Source organism: Chinchilla lanigera, unplaced genomic scaffold (genome assembly GCF_000276665.1).
Source record: "Chinchilla lanigera isolate Chin_1 unplaced genomic scaffold, ChiLan1.0 scaffold00005, whole genome shotgun sequence".
In the NCBI taxonomy this organism is placed as follows: Eukaryota; Metazoa; Chordata; class Mammalia; order Rodentia; family Chinchillidae; genus Chinchilla; species Chinchilla lanigera.
In genome coordinates, this window is record NW_004955406.1 from 13651422 (window position 1) to 13668019 (window position 16598).

Consider the following 16598-nt stretch of genomic DNA (forward strand, 5'->3'; position numbering starts at 1 on the left):
GATAACAATAAATAATACAACAACCACTGTTGATTTCCTATCATCTGTTTTTGAAATTCTGAATCATTTTAATAGTTTTTGTGTTGTCTTACTTTGTCTTTGTTTTTATTTTGTTTTTGTTCTTTTCCCTTTAAAATTAAAAAAATCAAGGAAGCCTATTTTGAAAAGACTGGAGACACATGACAGCTAAACAAAGCAACGCTGGGGACTGAACTTTTGTAGCAGGCACATATATTGGGACAGCTGGTAAAGCATGTTAATGATGTATCAGTGTCATTTTCATGATGTTGCTGGTTGTGTTACTGTTATATAGAAAAAGCATCATTGTATGCAGAAATTATACTCTAAAATATTACAGAAGGCATGGGGCATAATGTTACAACTTCCTCTCAAGTCTTCAGAAAAAAAAACTACTATAGTATCCTTGCAATTCTTGTTTAAGTTTGAAATTATTACCAAATAAAAAGACAAAATTATATATAAAATCTTTGAATTTTTGCAAGTAATGCCAAAAAGACAGGATTTGTAACTGAACTGCTGTGTTTTCCCTGTTGCTTTTAGTGATTTGAAATATTTGCAAGTGAAATATTTTTTCTGATGTGTGACTATGACTCCCACACACAGTACTAACTGGTAGCATGAGGAGAGAGGGCGTGGGCCGCCCTGATGGGAGGGTGGAGGGGAAGTGTTAACTGGAAGATCACTGGATACTTCCGCAGCTCTAGTTATCTGTTTCCTGATCTAGGAGCCAGGAATATGGCTGTGTATATTATGCACATGTTCACCCTCAAGCCGCACCTTTAGGATTCATGCTCTTCTCTGGCGTTTGTTAAACTTCAATAAAATTTAAATTTAACATGAAAAAGGTTGTGTTTGATCTTTTAGAAATCTACACTCCATCATAAACACAAGATGATGGTAATTTTGCTACAACTTCCTATCTAACACCCACAGATCATGAGTGAATCATTACACCAACCTGCAGTGACACACTAAGTAGGCAATTACAAAAGAAATCCAAGGGAGAAGGTCACTGGGGCAAGGAACAGTCCAAAAATACACTACTTACCAGGTCTCTTTGTCACTTTCCCAAGCAGAAGGGGGTCAATGAATACCAAGATCCAATTTTACTACTGTGTCTTTACTGCCTTTCTTTAATAATGTAAAAGAACATGCAAAAGATACTTACTGGAAAGGGACTTGGTCAGTATAAAGACCCCAGCGATGCTTTACCAGTTATCATCACATCTAAGTGAGGCCCTGTGCTATCATACCTGAGAAATGCTGGTCACAAACATCCCCAAAGGATACAGGCAAAAGTTGGAAGTGATACATCTACTACCTGCAGGGATGCACCTCCTACAGCAACCCCAACACTAAGTGCAGCCAGCCTGCTCCACGTCAACAAGGGTCTGTTTCACATTGAATTCCAAGTCCTCAGTGGGAAAGACCGTGAGCTTGCAGGCGCGTGGACCCTGGCTCTTTAGGCCAGACCCTTCACTGCCCTGATGGTTCTACTCCACTTTAACCTGGCAACCATGTTACAACTCAGACTCAGGCCGGAGTTGGGTGGGAATGTCTGCTTTTCTTAGGGTCACATCAGCCTTGCCTTGTGAGGAGGTAAAGCCCAGCCCTCCAACTAATTCAAGTACTTACCCTCTGTGGGGAAGAGTTGAGTGGGCAAAACTTTGGACTGACAAACTGGTTGGGCTTCTTTACAATTATGCAAGCACTTTACAATCATTTGCTTCTTTACAATATGCGGTTGATTTAATTATTTTATATAAGGAATCCATGTAATTAATTTACTTCTTTACAATTCTGCAAGCAAAAAGAATGTGCGGAGATAGTGCTTACTCCCACTAGTACGCAATAATACTTCTTTTGCCTCTCTCCTTGGCTTCAGGGTGCCATGGTCCTGCCCTTAGACCTTGGCTCTGGCACTTCCAATGTATGTGATTTGAGGGCAAATTACTTAACGTTTCTGTGTCTCTTTCCTCATCTATTCAGTCAAAATAATAATATACTTTATTACGTTTATATTACGTAAAACTTAGTCTAGGTGGTTTATGTAACTAAGCAATGTTGATACATAATCAGGGCACGAAAAGGGAGCACAATGGCAAAAGACAGTAAAAGACGTACAGGGATTGTGAGGATGATAATAACGACAATAGCAGTTAATATTTTATGATCTATTGAAGAAAACACAGTGCTTCAGCTTCACAAGCTGAAGCTTTGTATTCTCTTACTCATTCTGTACATTACACTGTGAGGGGAACATTACTTTCTCCCCCTATTTTACAGATAAGAAAACTGAAGTTTCAAGAGGCTATCGGTGTGCAGGAAAATAGAATTGTTAAGTGGTAAAGCAGAGCCAGAACTGAAGCCCAGGTCAGCCAGAGCCCAGGCTCTAAATGGCAAAATGAGTTTCAGAGTCATCTGTTTACCAGAATCACTTGGCAGCCTTTTTAAATTCCCAGATTCTCAGCACCAAGCCCAAAACTACAAGGGGATTCATATACAGCCAGGCACTAGTTCACCCATCTGAACACGGGAACCTAAATATACTGCCTTCCTCTTGTAGTATAAGGGAACAGCCAACAGAGGTTGAATGCAAAGGGAGTTGGCCCGTTCGACCCTAGTGATGATTTAACTGTTCGGAGCAGGTCTCAGTGAGGCTGTGTGGTGCTGATTCTTATGGCCGATGTGGCACAAGAACGTGGGAAGAGATCAGCAGAGACCACACAGAGCCAGTCTCACTTGCTACTGGCCTCCAGGCCATCATCCAAATGCCCATCACTTCCCACCTGCTACTCCTTGGACTCACTAGAAGCCGTGTGCATCCAGCCCTGACCACCAGCTTCCTGGAGCTGACCTAGGGCCCTGAGGTAAAACCCCAGAAGTAGCAGATAAAACCCCACTAGGGAGATATGTGCCCAGGTTGGAATAGTCCTTAAGATGTTGCATGTCCATGCATTATACTAAAGTCAAAATGGATTAAAGACCTACATATTAAAACAGAAACACTAAATCTACTGGAAGAGAAAGTAGGCAGAAATCTTGAAGACATAGGAGTAGGCAGAGAGTGCATGAACAAAAACCAAACTGCATGGGAAATACTTCAAAGAATCAACCACTGGAATCTCACCTTATTGAAAAGTTTTTGCACATCAAAAGAAATCACCAACAGAGTAAAAAGAAAACCCACGAATTGGGAAAAAATTTTAGCCAAATGGCCCTCAGACAAAGAATTTCTTCTAGAACGTATAAAGAATTTTTTAAAAATCAGGCCCCCAAATTTCAAAGACCCAGTCCAAAAGTGGGCATCTGAGATGAATATACACTTCTTAAATGAAGAAATACAAATGGCAAATAAATACATGAGAAAATGTTCAATATCACTATTATTTGAGAAATGCAAATTAAAACAACACTGAGATTCCATCTCACCCCAGAAAGAATGGCTATCATCAAGAAATCAACCAGTAACAAATGCTGGAGAGGCTGTGGGGAAAAAAGAACACTTCTCCCCTGTTGGTGGGAGTGTAGACTGATGAAACCACCTTGGAAATCAGTCTGCAGATTCCTCAGTAAACTAAGATTAGAGGTCCCATTCAACCCAGCTATTCCCCTTCTGGGTATTTTTCCACAAGTATTGAAAACATCACGCCACAGCAATATATGTGCACCCATGTTCATAGCGGCGCAATTTGCAATAGCTAAATCTTGGAAGGAACCCGCATGCCCATCAACTGAAGAATGAATAAAAAAGATGTGATATTTTTACACAATGGAGTATTACTCAGCTATAAAAAAAATAAACTTGAGACTTTTATAGATAAATGGATGCAACTAGAGATCATACTCATAAGTGAAATAAGACTCATGTGTAAACATCATATTGCCTCCCTAGTATAAGAACCTAAAAGAGTAAATAAAACCCAAAAGGTACAATAGATAATATGAAAGGGAAAGAAAATGCTCAAAACTGGGATGAAGGAAAAGAGAAAAGAAGGAAAGAAAGAAAGAAAGAAAGAAAGAAAGAAAGAAAGAAAGAAAGAAAGAAAGAAAGAAAATGTGTGTATATATATACATATATATATACACACACACATGATAGCTAAGGTAATTATACTACTAAGTTATATTGGTTTATTGAAAGAAACAGTTAACTTTAATTGTTTGATCAATCTTACATGCCTAGATCTGGTTATCTGAGTAGCCACTTTGAAGATAACGATACGTAATATAACAACCACAGTTAATTTCCTGTCACCTTGTTTTGAAATTTTGTATCATTTTTATTGTTTTTGTTGTTTTGTTTGTTTATGTCTTTGTTTTTGTTATTTTGTGTTCTTTTCTCTTTAAAATAAAAAAAAATTTAAAAGATATTGCGTGTCCTTCATAAAGATCTCTAATGCTTTTTTCTTTGACAGGAAGGATTGAGGAAAATCCCTCTGATTTCCCCTGCTGACTCTGTTCTCCCTTGGCCCTTGACTTTTGTGGGCTTGCTGACCAGATGATCTCACTTTGCCGGGGGCAGAGGAACAGAGGCACACCTCCACACTCCTGGGGTCAACTGAGCAGGTCACTGCGGTGAAAGGGACGTCTTTCCTCACCACTTCCCCTCAAGCCTTTTTCTGCTGGGCTGGCGCCTGGTGGGAGGAAATGCAAGGGTTCGGTGCTAGAGACCTAGGTCTAGCTGTGCATCTGCCCCTGACCACATGCTGAAAAATTACTCATCATGTCTTCAACTTGGTTTCCCATCCTGGAATATAAAAAGGTGTCCTTAAGTAATTCCTAGGGCTGGGGATGTATCTCGGTGGTAAAGCACTTGCCTAGCATGAAACAAGACCCTAGGTTTGATCCCAGCCCTGCAAAAAATAATAATTAATAAATAAATGAATGCTCAAATCCTGTAGAACAGGTTCACGAGAACACTCAGTAAACACCTGATCAATTAAATGATTCTTCTTAGACTCAGTTACCTGCTGGCCTGCCTCCAGTTTCAGCCACAATGAGAGTGGGCAGTTCCTGAGAGATTCCTGCTGGACTTGTGCGACGGTGCCCACCTCTGAGGCCAGCTGAACTTGTTTTTGTGCTTTCTGTCTCCACTTCCAGCTCACCCTCACCTACTCACAGCCTCAAATGCATAAAAAGAAGGAGCCATGGACCTCTACCTCCCTCAGAAGTCACAGTCTCTTGTCCCAAAAGTCATGATCTCAGAGTAAGCAAGGACTCCTTAAACAGAACTCTTTAAACAGGACTTTAAAAGTGTAAAACATTGACCATAGAATTTGCTGGGAGTGGTGGCACACACCTATAATCCCAGTACTCAGGAGGCTGAGGCAGGAGGATCGCACTGAGTTTGAGGCCAACCTGAGCTACATAGTGAGTTCAAGCCCAGCCTGAACTACAGAGTAAGAGCCTATCTCAGAAATAAAACATTGGCAATTTGCATCTATATTCCTAAACAGACATTGTCAAGAGACTAAAAATGTAAACTATGGGCTAGGAGAATATACTTGCCACATAGGATCAAGGAAAAGATTCAAGTCCAAAATGAAGAAGTGCTGCAAGTTGATAAGGAAAAGATTCAGTATATTTTTAGAAATAAGCAAATACTCACTTGACAACGTAGGATACCCACATGGCCAAGGAACATATTTTTTTTAAGTGTACAGCACAACTAGCCACCAGAGAAATACAAATTACAACCACAATTCTTTTTGTTTGTGTGTTTGTGTTTGTTTGTTTTTGAGACTCTGTAGTCCAGGCTGGCCTTGAACTCACAGTGGTCCTCCTGCCTCAGCTTCCCAGATGCTGGGATTACAGATATGCATATCATACCCAGCTACAACCACAATTCAATACCATGACACTTGATCAAAAGGGCTAGAACAAAAGAAGCCTACAATAGTAGATACAGGCAAAGATGTAAGCCAGTTGTAAGCCTCATACATAGCTTGTGAACAATTAAACTGGTACAGTCAGGAAGATTATTTATTTGGCAGTGGCCACAAAATTTTACTCCCGCTGTATACCTAAAGAAATGAGTGCTCATATCCACCAAGATTCATACAATAATGCCCATAGCAGCATTACTTAATATTCCCAAACCAGAAACAACCTAAATGTCATTAAGAATACAATGGCTAAATAAATTTGTGCTTTAATTCATATAATGGGATATTATTCAGATATGAAAACAATGAAATAATAATGTTGTATAGAACAACACAAAACACATGCCAAACAAAAAAGCCAGACACCAAAAATTACGCACTGTGTTAATTCATTTATGTCAAGTTCAAAAAGGGTAAAACTTCTATCTATGATAATAGAACAGTGATTGCTTTGAGTAGAATATTCTAGATAGGGGCGGTGTGAGAGTCTGTTGCATTACTGGAAATGTTCTGTATCGCCATCTTGGTGGTGAGTCCACTGCTTCCTATTTGGGGGCTTTGTAAGACCCCCGGTATCTGTGGGGAATGTGTCAATTTTAGCTGGCCAGTATTTCAAACCTCCCAGCTATTGTTTGGGGAAATTCCCCCACCTTATGAATCCTCAGAGGTGGCAGAATCACCTTCCACCCTCAATGCTGAAAATGCCAGGGCTCACTTTCCCAGCCTTCCTCAAAGCAGGGATGCGGAGGCGTGATTTAGGCTCTTCTGAGATGCCAGCCCTGCTTCAGAACTGCAGGGACCACAGGTACACTGGTTCTGGGGGACCCAGGTACAGGAGGATGTGCTCCAGTGGTGCTGGTGCCGTCCAGCACTCACAGTGTCGGAGAAGCAGCAGCAGGAGAATCAGCATGTGGCCCTGTGGTCCTCATGCACCGCTCTACAATGTTTGACCCTTTTGCTCAGCTAGGAAGCCCCAGACTGATTTTCAGGCCTTCTGACAACTCTATGTCCTGCCCTGTATGTTTTCAATACTCCTTTTCTTGGCCTAGATCAGCCAAAGTTCAATTATACTGCTTCAAACCAGAAGTCCTGATAATATCTCCATAGTTGGGATCATCAATGTTCCCCACAAAGACCTGTGTTCGAGCCTGAGTGCCCGAGTTGGTGCTGTTAGGAAGTAGTGAACACAAAGAGGCAAAGCCAAGTGGGAGGTCTTAGGTCCCTAATGGTAGGAAGGGGACACTTGGTACTCTCCCATTCTCTCTCCCTCCCTCTCTCTCTCCCTCCCGCCCTTCCTCTCTCTCTCTCTGAACCAGTGAAACCTTTAATCATTGTACAAGTATTCCATTGATTTCTACCTAATTTTCATGTACTATCCTCTCTCCTAGCCACTCCTAACACTTAATGCTTTGAACACATACTGCCCCGTACTGAATGATGTTTCGTCACTGATCTCATGAGCCTGGTCCACAAAGAAGATAACGACAAAAAGTGATAAGGATGGTCCTTACCTGTCTCTATTTTGCTAGCATAACCTTTCAGTGTATGCACGTGGTAGATGCTCAGTAAATGTCATTACTCTGTTTTCTCCTTAGAGGCCGCGCCTGACTTCACGAAGCCCTCCACTAACGCTACTGTAGACACTGCCTGGGAACGCTGCAGGCTGGAAGCAGGTTGGCTCCTGGGCAGAGTGAGATTGCAGGGGCAGCAGTGGAATCCAGACAGTGCTTCTCCAGCCAAGGACAGCAGGTGCCACCATCTCCTCCACAGCAAGAGGAGCAGAATATTAAAATTAGATGGGCCAAATTAATTAAAAACTACCGGTGATCGAACAACCCTTTAGGGTTTACATAAGGCCTTCAAACAGATTTTCTCATTTAGTTCTTGGAACAACCCATGAGGTCACCCATTTCATAGGAGAGAAAATTGAGACTCTTTAAGGGATTTAGTCAAGGTCAAACCTTGGAGGTGGTGTGAGGGCTCCAGTCTAGGTTTTGAGACAGCAAATTTGATGCTGTTTATGTGCAGCCATGTCTGATTCTGAGAGGTAGTTTTCTTGTTCCTTGACATTGCTGCATAGATACTATGTTTCTAGAATCTTGGCTCACATCTGCCAAATATGTTGAAATTCTCAGAGGTTTGTGTTTTCCGTAGATGGATCACCTCCTTTGTAGGAATGCCAAACTTGTGGCTATAAATTCACCATAGGTACCCTTGAGCAGTTGATACTTCCAAGCAAATTTTAGCAACCCATTTTTACAGATTGTGGTGGGAAAAGTAACCTGCCTAGCTCTTCACAGCCTTTCAGAAAGCTGGCATTCGCTGGCTGGAGTAGTCAGTATTCTTTAAACGAAAATGTGTCTTGTTGGATACGCTAGTGTGTGAGTCAGCTTCCCACGGCTTTCCCAAAGACCTGAATAAATCAGCTTAGAGAGAAAAAGTGTATGCTGGCTCACAGTGTCAGTCTGTGACTGAATGGCCCTGCTGCTTTGGCCTGGGGGAGGCAGCCCACCATAACCACTGCATGGCTCAGCCGCAGAGGGAGAGAGGAAGAGGCCACTGTCCGCAGTCCCCTCTGCTGGCGTGTCCCCAGTGTCCTCAAACCTTGGAAGAGGCTCTGCCTGTACAGTTTCCTCCACTTCCTACTGGGGAGTGCACCTTGAGCACATGGAGGCTCTCTTTTGCACAACAGTCCAGATGCAAGCTGTATCAACTGCTAGGAGTCTTTAGCTGTCACTGTTTAAATTTCTTTTTAATGAGAACATTTTATTACAACAAAATAAAGCAATTATAATGATGCACTGGAATAAAAGTTATGTGTTTTCTCCCATCACCTTTATAGTTTGACATGTAAAGATAAAACTAGTATAAGTTTCTTTTTTGCTCCTCACAATTTTACAGAGAAAGAATTCACTATCATGGATAATGAATTAGAAACTACCATGCAATATTTTTTGTTTCTTTATTAAGTCAAGGAAGGGCTTTCATGTTTTCCCCAAAGGAATCTCACTTTATGGCTTCTCTTTGGCATACCCAAATTGCCTACACCGTTCCCCTTGTGTCCTGAGGCCATTATTAAACAAAATAAGGATAATTTGAACACAAGCCCTAAAACAGGTAACGTAGATGGCTACTAAGTGGCAAATGGGCTGGTGGCATGCAGTGCGGACACATTAGACAAAGAAGGCATTCACATCGGGGGCAGAAGGGAGCAGGACCCAAGAGATTTCATCATGTTATTCAGAGCTGTGTACAATTCAAAACTTACTAACTGTTTGCTTCCGGAATTTTCCATTTAATATTCTTGGACTTCAGTTTGTGGTTCCCTGACACCACTACAGGAGGGGGAGATATTTTATGTGGCGTTTACTTCTTATAAGAGACCTAGGAGACAGGTATCATATCAGTCTGCTCAGGCTGCCATTTTAAAAAATGCCACGGACGAGAAGGTTTAAACAACAGAGAATTACTTTCTCGCAGTTTGGGGAGCAAGAAGTGTAAGGTCAGTGGGACGGAGATTTCAGTTATAGGGAGGCCTCCCTTCCTGGCTTACAGATTGCCCCCTTCTCACTGTCTTCACGTGGTCTGTCCTCTGTAGATCCAAAGCAAGTCTCTGATGACTCCTCTTATAAGGACACTAGTAGATTGGGACACCACCCTTACCTGCCCTTGTTCAACCTCAGCTACCTCCTCAGAGACCTTATCTTCACATACACTCATCCTGGGGGTGGCGATTTCTATATACGAATTTGGGGGGTGAAATGATGCAGTCCATAATGACGTTGCCTCAGTATTACAGAAAAGAATCATGAAGTCAAAATCTTCTGTTCAGGATCTAAATAAAGCCTTTATAGTTCCCACTCTTGCTTATAATAGAAGCATCAAATACCTAAAAATCTAGGTTTTGAGAGTTAGAGGAAAATTATGTGGACATTATAGTTTGTAAGAAATGAACAAACGTGAGATAAAGCCAGTGTGGCTGTGCAAAGTTCACTCCTGAGCCAGAGACTGGATCCACCCAGATACTCCCACAGGGTCCTCACTGAGCTCCAGCTCCGCTACTACCACGTCCCTACCTCGCCCACTCTGGGTTCTGAATTTAGCTCCTGACTCTCCCACTGCTTCATGAGCGCTGACGGAGACTTCCTCCTTGACCAAACTTGAGTCTGTCTCCTCTGAACCCTCTTCTGAACTAGGTCTGACCCTTGGTCCACTGACCCTAGTTTTAGCAGTGAATCCTACTCATTCAGTTCATTGAGAATCCCCACCCATGGTACCCAATCAAGCTCCGGTGCTCCACCCCAGGGAGCTAAGAACATTCTTAGTAATTTTCCATCCACTCCCTCACCCTGCCCATTGGCTATAATCCCCATGCATTGCTTTTGTGTTTGGAGTTGGATCCGATCTCTCACCTATTGCAGTAAGCTTGGCTCCATTGCAATAGTATTGAACAAAGTCCCCCTGGTCATTTTTAACAAGTGTCAGAACAATTTTTCTTCACAGTGTATTGGGGAAAGACTGCAGCTCACATTTCTTTTCCAGCAACTCTACAACATCTAGATATGGCTTAATTGGTGCTCTGTCAAAAAGCAAGTGAGTGGGTGACTGGGAAAGAGTAGAAAGCTACACAGAACAACCACAGAGAAAAGCCACAGAGCACCTGAGGGCCTATAAAGGGTGGCAGGCAGATCCATGTTAGGAACGGATGTGAAGGAGGGGAAAGGAAAGAAAATAGGCCCCACGCACATCAAACTTAGGTAGGACCACCCTTAACCTGTCAATTTGGGTCTCTTCAGGAGCAAACAGCCCCAACCTTGATGGCCCCAAGGCCAGGGATCACATAGCATTTGACAGACGGACAAAGACAGCATGATGGCTCTGGCCTGGCCTTGCTCCTCTTCACTGTGTGAGGTTGGCCTGTCCTCCTTGGCCTTTCCCCGCGTGAATGAGAGTAAGGATGCGAGATGAGAATGTCCGTGATACCTAGTGAAAAGAATGCAAATCTCTTTCCAGGTAGGTCGAGGGCCTGCTTTTGTCTGTTTTGCTCATAGTGTGTTTTGTCTAAATGCACACATCTTTGGGACTGCTGAAATTTTGAAAGATAAATGACAACTGTGTAAAACTGGAGCTTGGGGGAAAAGAAATGTCACCATTTGATGCCAGGTCTGCCACACACTGATGCAGCAAGGGAGGATCCTGGGACAAGGTCAGAGGTAACCAAGCTGAAAGACTGGCCCATTTGGGGCTTGGTGAACTGTCCAAAAGAGGTCCGAGGAGGCTAGACAGCGCAGGCATCCTCTAGGTTGGGCCTTATTCCAAAGGCAATGTTCTATCAGTGAGATGCGGTGCGAGGAGGGCGGCAGCAGAGCTGTGGGTGGTTGGCCCAATTTGTAACAGGACGTCCTCCGGATGGGCCTTACAACATAGTCCAAGTTCAGAGGAGGGCTCCAGCCACAGATAAAGCAAGGCCCGGCCCCAGCAGCAGGTCACTAAAGCATTATTCCTGGAACAAAGACAAGCACTGCAGGGGGATGAGGGCCGGAATGGGAGGCAGAAGAAACGAGATCACAGGGCTGACCAGAGCAGGAGATAGCATACGGGGCCTTCCCTGTAGGACCCGAGGGTCTCCTGGCCTGGCAACCATCATTCTCGCTGTCATTCTTCCCAAACACCACCTCATTCTATTAAGGACACTGCAAGTGTTGCCTCTAAAGCACCCACATTGCTAGTGCCAGGCAAGTTCCTCAGTACTCATCTACATCCTATTTTAACATCGCAACAGTGATATTACATTGTTCCCTCTATTTTCCAGAAAGGGCAATGTATTTTCCTGAGGGAGCATTTCCCACACTGGGTTCCATGAAATGCTGGTAATAGTGCTGAGAAAGAAGGATGTTTCACTAAGTAATGTTTCTGTGCCCAAATATGTTTGTAAAATAAAACAGAGGAGTGGTACATGCATGAGCACAGACAAGAGTCAGGGAGAGGTGTGAGGCCAGCCTTTGCCAACTATTAGCTATGTGGTTTAAGCAGGCAATAACCTCAGTTTCCTTGGTCTTGAAATGGGAATAGCAAAGTAACTACTTCATACAGCTACTGTGAGGGTTGATGCAGTGATGAGCAAATGGAAAGCTCTGAACACATACCTGGCTCCTCGTTCAAAGAAAGTCCTCAGTAAACGTGAGCTCTTATTGGCTCTTAGCAGGTTAGACGTAGTTAACATCTTGGGGCTGGACCCATGATTGTTTGGGGAGAGGTCAATTGAGAAAATATCTTTATAGTCTTCCAGGAAGAATGGGCAGAAATGATATTCCAAACATCAGTAACCAAGACCAAAACCTAAAACAGCACGCTGGAGAAAGCAAGAGACCCACAGAGGGTGGGCACCCAGGCAGGGGACGGATTTCTCACCCTGGATGCAGGTAAAACAAGGAGTATCTGGTCAGAGAGAAAGTCTTCTCCCTCCGTTCAGCATTACTCCAGCCCTGTCCCACCCGGCCTGAGGAAGGCTACAAGCCCCAATTGAATAGAAGTTTTACTAATGAAGTTTTCTTTCTCTTCTCCCCTAAACTTAAAAGAAAACATATTCCCATGGAATTTTAATTATTTACAATGAAATGTATTCTCTTTCAAAATAAGGGAGAGAACATGTTTTTTAAAATGTTTGTTATCATTTGATTCTTAAATGTCCCCCAAAAGCTCGTATGTTGAAGCCTTGGTCCCCAGCTGGTAGCGCTATTGGGAGGTGATGGTAGGTTTAGGAGGTGCAGCCTGGTGGGGGAACCGGATTACTGGGAGCATGCCCTTCAGAGGAAGAAAGGACCCTGCATCCCTCTCTCTGTGCTTCTCCCTGCTGTGAGGTGAGCAGCTTTCCTCTGCTATGTGCTTCCGTGAGGATGTTCTGCCTCACCACCCGTCCGCAAGCTACCTGGCCAAGGGACCGTGGACTGACACCTCTGAATCCATGAGCCAAAATAAATCTTTGCTCTTTTCATTTGACTTCCTAAGGGCATTCTGTCACAGCAATGGAAAGCTAACTAACACAACATTGAAGGTGCCACTCCATCATTCTGAGCTCCAGGAAGGCTTCCCTGGCCATCCCTGAGTGGGCACTCCAGTTCTGAGCTCCCACAGTACCCTCTTCACACCTATGTCACAGAATGTGAACCAAGGCCAGAAATTATCAAGAGTTTGTGTCTCTTGCCTTCCCAAGTATGCAGCTCTAGGTGTGCAGGGGGCCTGACTCCCATGTGTAGGTACTTCCGGCACCTCCATCAGTAGCAAGCAGGTAGCAGAGCTATTGCTACTAAGCTGTCCCCAGCACAAACGGATCCATGCCTGAATTGGACGTGTTCCTGGGAGGAGAGCCCTTGCTCGCCAAGGGAGGGGAAAGGGGTGTTTGCCGTGATTTTGCCCCTGCCCTACAGCTGGGGCTCTCGTACTATGAACCTCCTGAGGCTCAGAACAGCATCCTTAATACACCCCAAAAATCCCCCGGTCAGGGGCTTTTGGGGTGACCTCCAGTATGTAAATGCCCAGGATCATGTCCTGCCAACTGGCACCAACATTGCCGCTGTGCCCATTGTGAAAGTTGCACTGGTAGCATAGTTCTCTTTTGTTAGTCGTTTCAATGAACACAGCTGTAAGGGATCCGTAGGCGTCTTGGAAACTTTCACACTTAAAAAAAAAATAATCATAAAAATCACAGTCCAAAATGGGAAGCCAGAACTTGAAGGCAGAGAGGAAATGGAAGGAGTCAAAGATCCGGACTCGCAAGGGGTCCCGCCACTTTGTTACAGAAGCACGAGAGCCACGGCCAGGTCAGCCCTGCTCCTGGGGCCCAGCCGGCAAAGGGAGGTCCCCTGGCCCCCCTGCAGTAGTGGCTGCCAGAGAGCACAGAAAGCACGGGCAGGGTCAAAACTGAGAGGTCATGGGAGAGACAAGAGGGTGGAGGCCAGCGCAGAGGTTGTGGCAGAAGCTGCTGAGACATGAAAGGGAGCAACAGGGCCAGGACCAAACTCCACTTAGATCCTTGCTGTAATGGATAATAGAATTTAACTGTTTTGTTTTAATAGAGGAGAGTTGCCGGGTGTGCTGGCCCAAGGCTATAATCCCACCTTCTCAGGAGGCTGAGGCAGGAAGGTTGCAAGAGCAAAGTCAGCCTGGGCAACTTAGTGAGATCTGTCTCAAAATGAAATAAAAAGGGCTGAGAGTTTAGCTCAGTGGCAGAGCACTTCCCCAGCATGGATGAGGTCCTAGGTTCAATCCTCAGCCCCACTGCACATGCACAGAAATTACTAGGAATCCGAGAACTGACTCAGCTTATGAATTTCTCTGGACTCCCTGTTCCCTGATTTTGACCTCAGTTTGTTCAAGTATAAGAGAAGCAAAAATCCAAAAATAATTTCATTTCCCCGTTCTGTCAGTCCCCGAACGTCCCTTCCACCCTGGTCTTTGCCTCACACGTTTATGCATTTAAGACGTATTTATTGAGTGAGCTGCGTGCAGCGCGTTGCAAGTAAAAAGCATGTTTCTTTGTCTTTTTCTTTGTTTTTTTTTTCCCTTCATCCCTCAAGCCCGCTCTCCGGATTTGTCCTGTCCCCGCAGTCTGGGTGAAAGCTGAGCCACACCGCAGATTTTTTCAGCCACTCTCAGCCGTTAAGCAAAGACGCCTCCCGCCTTGGTCTTTGACAGAGCCGCCAACAGCCCTGCTCTCGAGGCTTCCTCTCTTCGGGCTGAACCCCGAGCACCCCAGGAGGGAACCACTCCGCCCTGCTCCCTGCTCCACCTCCGTTAGCCAGCTGCACATTCTCAAGCCTCAAGCTTGAGAAGGAGAAGAGAGAAAGGGAATCAGCGGAAAGGACGTGGTGGCTCCAGGCTGTTCTGGATACGGTGCGTTCACCGGCTCCTTTTCCTCCAGGACCGAGGGGGCGCGTCGCAGTTAAAGTGTACAGCCACCAGGGGGCAGTCAAGACCCTACCATCAGTTTAACGTGCCCACAAAAACGCTTTTAAGATCGTTAAATGCTTTCACTCATTTCCAAAACAAAATAAAGGCAACAAACACCTAAACCCACAAACAGGTCTATTTAAATAGCACATATTAAATACAATGTAAAGATAACACTCTAGAGAACAAACTGTTAGGAAACCCCCTAAGTAGTTTAAATAATTATATACATAATCATATAATTCATACACTAATTCTCTTCCTTCCCCTAAATTATGACGTCTAATTCTAAAGCTGATTCCCATACTTTGATTGTAATTTACAATCTTATCCGAATTTAGAGTCATAAACTTTCCCCTAGAGGCTCCTTGCAAGGCAAATTGCCATTTAAAGACCTTTATTGACTAGAATATGAATAACATCCATTGGCGTTTGACTATACCCCACTTAAAAAGTTTGCTAGTGGTAAAACTTAACTGTAGTATTGTGTTATCTCCACAACACCCATACCATATAATTACTCATCTCACACACACACACACACACACACACACACACACGGAGTTGCCAGGTAAAACACGGGGTACATACCTTTCACATGGAACATAAATATTTCCTAGAGCATATTTCTACTATCAAGCTATTGTTTATCTGACACCCAAGCCTAACTGGGAATCCCATATTGTTATTTGCTGAACTCAGCCATTTGACCCCCATCTTATGCATAAGGAAATGAGCCCCGCGGAAAGAAAGTAACCTGACCACGACTGACAGCTGGGAAGTAGTGTTCCCAACTCTGAGCCCCAGGCCCTGGGGACCTCACTCCTCCACACCGTGTCACCCTCCGTGCTGTCCAGGGAGCTAGTATCTGCCAACTGCTTCCATCCTCGGCTAGAGTTACCCTTGTGGCAGCTAAGTGGAGGGAAAGTTATCTTTCCTGGCCAAGGATTCCCTAAAAGGTGAATTCCCATGACTCAGCTTCTCCTTTGCGGTTTATCTTTTGGGAAAAGCCCCCCTCTTTTTCTTTGTTTCTGGGGTTTTTGTTTGTTGTTTATGCTGATGCTCACACAGTATTTCCAAGCATTAAGACTGGTTCCACCCATTCCAAGCAACGGGGACCATAGATGAAAAGACATAAAGGTTGGCCGTTCAAAAAAGAATGAGGTTTTACATAGAGATATGAAGCAAAGAGTGAGAAATTAATGAAGACAAACCATAGATTGGAAAAAATATGGAACTCTGGATTCCCACAATAATTTCCCACGTGCTACTCGCTGACTGTATAATTTTGAGTAAATTACCCAGACCTTCTGAGCCTCTGTTATAATCTGTGAGGCTGAATTCCTCTAGCCTCTGGACCTCACGTATAAAACACAGTATGTTTTCAGGCATACAGCAAAGTGACACAGACCCTTTCAACGGGAGTTCATGATGAATCTAATTTCTAATTGTGCCCTACTATCTGGCCTGCCCCTTGGCTCACCTAAACCCACAGTGATTATGATGATTAATACAATTAATCGGATTAAAAGGATTATAGATAATAGGGTTATTATTGGAGGGTTCTAGTAAAATGACTATTGCTACCGGTGGAGAAGAGTAGACATGGAGGCCATGGACACTGGGTAGGGATAACTTAGGAAGACTATTTCATAACCTAAGAAAAGAACCTAAGGTTCGGAAATAAGAGAGTGGTTCTGGAAACAAAGAAGAAAGGATAGACATTAAAGAGCTCACGGA

The 16598-nt window shown here is 43.9% G+C and overlaps 1 long non-coding RNA gene across 3 annotated transcripts in view; it reads right to left on the reverse strand.

Moving 5' to 3' along the window:
- Positions 1 to 16598, reverse strand: part of LOC102005337 — an 84089-nt gene that overhangs the window by 19355 nt on the left and 48136 nt on the right. The window contains exon 1 of one of the 3 annotated variants that reach the window (XR_001236425.1): positions 7421 to 7506. The exons of the other annotated variants lie outside the window; for them this stretch is intronic. This is a non-coding gene — a long non-coding RNA (uncharacterized LOC102005337). Of the gene's footprint in view, positions 1 to 7420; positions 7507 to 16598 lie in introns of those variants that run through there. 3 annotated transcript variants of the gene reach the window in all.